We start from the raw sequence: 4,923 nt of genomic DNA, 5'->3' as shown, positions 1-4,923 counted from the left end.
ACAGAGACAGGTGAAATGGGCTTCTTGTCTTGTTTATGCTGTCGAGTCATCTCTGACCCTTAATGATTCCATGGAAACATCTCTTACAGAGTGCCCCACCTCCATCTGCAATCATTCTGGTAGTACATCATAGAGTTTCCTTGGTAAAAATACAGAAATAGTTTACCATTGTCTCCTTCTGCTCAGTAAACTCGAGTCTCCACTCTCGACTCTCTCCAGCACCAGTGAGTTTTGACTTGTAGCAGATTGCCTTCCACTTGCTAGCCACTGCTCAAGCTAGGAATGGAATGGTTATGCCTCTGCTTGACTCTCCCTCCCATAGTCGAGACTGGTAGAGTACTGGAAACTCTCCAGATGTGACTCTTAGAGGGGCAAATGGGCTTCAAAGGAGGGGAAAATGAGGGATGGCGGAGGTGGGATGCTGTGTAAATGATACTGGGGATCAAGAAGGAAGACACCTCCCCCTTTCTCAGGCCCCCCCGAGAGGAAGCAGCAGTGGAGATCTAGGGAGAACCAGGTTTCAGTGTCAGTGAGGATGAGCAGTGTTTGGGTCAGGAACAGGTCAAGGATGATGTGAAGCTTTATTACACCCAAATAAAGTCCCTCACTGAGCTGTTGTATTTTCCATTGGAAGCACCTAGCTCTTTCTGATTTTGTCTCTTAGAACCACAGTCTTCCCAAATGCCATGTTTGTGTACTATCGCTGCCCTGGGCCTTGTTGGAAGTTAGACTTTATCTGGGGGATGTTTACTCTGTCCTCCTGGTTTCCCTATAACCACTTGCTCAAGAGAATGCCAGTTTTCAGTCCACCCACTTTTCTCTCAAGCCCCAAGCTCACCAGGACTATCAACAGCTGGAGCCCTTGACCTTGGGAAATAGGGAAATCATGGGGGAAGGTTATTCACTTCCATTTATGTGCAATTGTAAACTGGTGCATCTATTCATGCCCAAATCTAAATACAGAGCTAGATCTCTTCAGTAGGACTATCATGTAAGGTCAGATCAATCAATCAGAGGTATTTACTGAGTGCCTACTATGTGCAGAGCACTCATCTTTGAAAAATGATGAATACTGACAACACTCTTGATGGGCTCACCTTTGATGGGCTCTCCTACTTCAAGAAGATTCAAGCTAGGGGTTATTTAGGGAAAAAGAGTCTCAGCAAAAGTTCTGCTTCAAAATGTTCAGTAGTCCGGGAGAGCTAAAATATCCCACCTCAGGAAATAATCAGTGCTACTATTCACCATTTAAAAACCAAGATTATGAAGTGTTCAGATACACTTGAGTAACCGAGCACCAGTCAGCACTGAAAATATTTATCCCCATATGCGGCCTCAGGATTCTGCTATTTCTCCAGCTCTCCATGCCAACTTTAATGAAGCACATCAGCAGCTTGGAAGCCTGATGAGGGTGGATAGCCAACAAAACAGAACCCAAGTAGCGGGGATCAGGAGGGGCTCCACAGCAGGAGACAAACTGAAGGGAATATTTAGCTCACGGGGATGGAGGACAGAAGGGCTGTATTTGAGAGTGACCCCAAAATACAACGTGGGGAGGTGGTGTTGGCAAATGAGAAACATAACAGAAGTCCTAAAAATGAAGCAAAGTAAATGTTGTCCTTCAGATGATACTGCTGATTGTGCTCATCCTAAAAGACAGCAGGGTGCTTTTCTTAGAGTGAAACACATGCCACTTCGAAGGTACCCCCGTGTTTCAGTAAATAGAGACTGTTTTCCTGGAGCAGGGGGAATCAAGGGAGGGGAAGTCTGAAGACTCCCTTCTCCAAGAATTATTTACATGTCTTTACCATATGCCTAGGTTTGATTATGTTCCTTGCTTGAAATCCATTGCTATTTTTAACTGTCTAACCACAACCTAGCCTGTGAGACCCTTGGGGATAGAGATGGTGTCTGATCTAATTAGACTGTACCTATTCCAGCACTTGCACGGTGTTCGGCACCAAGCAAGCACTAAATACCATAACTAACTCAGACTGCGAGTCTTGTGTGGAATAGGGATTGTGCCTCAGCTACTGATAGTTTATCAATTCTAGTGCTTAGAACAGTGCTTAGCACATAGTAAGCATTTAATAAATACCAGTTAATATTAACTAGCCAGGAGGTACTGAAAAAAAAAAAAGGAGGGTAGAGTTCCTTCTGTGAGGCTTCAATCACCTTGGAAGATTCCATTCTAGTGGCCTCTTTATTTCCAATGGTACTTTCCTCTGTCATGGCAGGTTCTTGGCAGGATATAGTATACCTTTCACCTAGTTACAAGTCCAGCTAAGGCTATGGAGGACTCTCACCAAAGTAATCTCTTACAGGCTAGCTAACCATCAAATGGAATTGTTCCTGAGGCATTTTGGAGAGTTTGATTTGTGAAGCTATATCCAAGGTGGTAATTCATTAATAGGTCAACCAAACTCTCAACAGGTCTGGTCCCAAGTGTACAGAAGGGACCTAGAAATAGGATGTGGAATGACAATCTATTTCCAGGAAATCAGCTGGTCCTGTATAGAGAAGATCAGGAATGTCACCCAAAAGCATTGCTTCTCATTACATAAACTCAGTGAGAATTCTTCTGCCATTGTTTGAGCTGAGAAATAAGGCTGGGCCTATCAAAGAGCAGTGGCCATCTATTTGGGAGAAGACTGGACTCATCATCATCAATCGTATTTATTGAGTGCTTACTGTGTGCAGAGCACTGTACTAAGCACTTGGGAAGTACAAGTTGGCAACATATAGAGACAGTCCCTACCCAATAGTGGGCTCACAGTCTAAAAGGGGGAGACAGAGAACAAAACCAAGCATACTAACAAAATAAAATCAATAGAATAGATATGTACAAGTAAAATAAATAGAGTAATAAATATGTACAAACATATATACATATATACAGGTGCTGTGGGGAAGGGAAGAAGGTAAGATGGGGTGATGGAGGGGGGACGAGGGGGAGAGGAAGGAAGGGGCTCAGTCTGGGAAGGCCTCCTGGAGGAGGTGAGCTCTCAGTAGGACCTTGAAGGGAGGAAGAGAGCTATCAAATGTAAATTGGCCTTAAAACAAAAATAAGAGAAAAACAGTGGATATCCCTGATGACTGAAAACAGAGGAAAATCAATATTCTTACACAGTATCAATATCACTTAAAACTTTTCATGGTTTTTTCTTGCATGCATACATTTTGGTCAGTTCATCAGTCAATTGTACTAAGCACTTGGGAGAGTACAATGTAGCAGAGTTGATAGACACATTCCCTGTCCACAGTGAGTTTACAGTCTAGAGTGGGGAGACAGACATTTATATGAATAAATTATGGACATGTACATAAGTCCTATGGGGCTGATGGAGGCAGTGAATTAAGGGGGCAAATCCAAGTGTAAGGGTGATACAGAAGGGAGTGGGTTAGAGAAGCAGCGTGGCTCAGTGGAAAGAGCACAGGCTTTAGAGTCAGAGGTCATGGTTTCAAATCTTGACTCCGCCAATTGTCAGCTGTGTGACTTTGGACAAGTCACAACTTCTCTGTGCCTCAGTTACCTCATCTGTAAAATGGGGATGAAGACTGTGAGTCCCCCGTGGGACAACCTCATCACCTTGTAACCTCCCCAGTGCTTACAACAGTGCTTTGCACATAGTAAGCGCTTAATAAATACCATTACAAAAGAAGAGGAAATGAGGGCTTAGTCGGGAAGGCTTTTAATAAGGCTTTGAAGGAGGGGAAAGTGATCATCTGTCAGATATGAAGAGGGAGGGAGTTCCTCCATGGGGAGGGGTCTGTGGGAAGATAGACAAGATCAAGTGAATAGATTGGCATTTAATAATTATAATAATAATATTGGTATTTGTTAAGCACTTACTATGTGCCAAGCACTTTTCTAAGTGCTGGGGTAGATACAAGGTAATCAGGTTGTCCCACGTTGGGCTCACTGTCTTCATCCCCACTTTACAGATGAGGTAACTGAGGCACAGAGAAGTTACGTGACTTGTCCAAGGTCACACAGCTGACCAGTGGCAGAGCTGGGATTAGAACCCATGACTCCCAAGCCCGGGCTCTTTCCACTCAGCAACGCTGAGAGGAGTGAATTGTATAGGCTAGGTTGTAGTAGGAAATCAGGAAGGTAAAGTAGGAGGGGGCAAGGTGATTGAGAGATTTAAGGTCAACGGTCAGGCATTTCTGTTTGATGCAGAGGTGGATGGGTAACCACTGGGGGTTCTTGAGCAGTGGGGAAATATGGACTGACTGGTACTGTTACAAAATGATCTGTCAGCAGAGTGGAAGTGTGAACTGAAGAGGGGAGAGACAGGAGGCAGGGAGGTCAGCAAGGAGGCTAATGCTGTAATTTAGGTGGGATAGGATAAATAATAATAATGGCATTTATTAAGCACTTACTATGTGCAAAACACTATTCTAAGTGCTGGGGAGGTTACAAGGTGATCAGGTTGTCCCAAAGGGGGCTCACAGTCTTAATCCTCATTTTACAGATGAGGTAACTGAGGCAACAAGAAGTTAAGTGACTTGCCCAAAGTCACACAGCTGACAGCTGGCAGAGTGGGATTTGAACCCATGACCTATGACTCCAAAGCTCGTGCTGTTGCCACTGAGCCATGCTGCTTCTCTGCTGGGAAAAGCAAGGGATTATGCTGGGATTAACAAGGTAACAGTTTGGATGGAGGGGAAAGGGTGGATTTCAGCGACATTATCAAGTTTGATGACATTGTACATCTGGATTGAATGAGAGAGATGAGTTGAGGATAACGCCAAGGATGTGGACTTATGAGACAGGGAGGGTGGTGGTTCTGTCTATGGTGATGGGAAAACCAGGGGAAGGATAGGGTTTGGGTGGGAATATGAGGAGTTTTTTTCAGAAAATTAAATTGGCGGTGTTGGCAGGACATCCAAATAGAGATTTCCTGAAGGAAGGAGGAA

General features: G+C 44.2%; 1 non-coding gene across 1 annotated transcript; it reads right to left on the bottom strand.

Moving 5' to 3' along the window:
• Nucleotides 1-234: 234 nt before the first annotated feature.
• LOC119936517 lies at nucleotides 235-372 on the bottom strand. The gene has a single exon (XR_005453791.1). It is a non-coding gene; the product is annotated as a small nucleolar RNA SNORA7 (small nucleolar RNA).
• Nucleotides 373-4,923: the final 4,551 nt, after the last annotated feature.

Source organism: Tachyglossus aculeatus, chromosome 1 (genome assembly GCF_015852505.1).
Source record: "Tachyglossus aculeatus isolate mTacAcu1 chromosome 1, mTacAcu1.pri, whole genome shotgun sequence".
NCBI lineage: Eukaryota > Metazoa > Chordata > Mammalia > Monotremata > Tachyglossidae > Tachyglossus > Tachyglossus aculeatus.
Note: the sequence above shows the minus strand (reverse complement) of the source record. Positions and strands in the feature narration are given on the sequence as shown.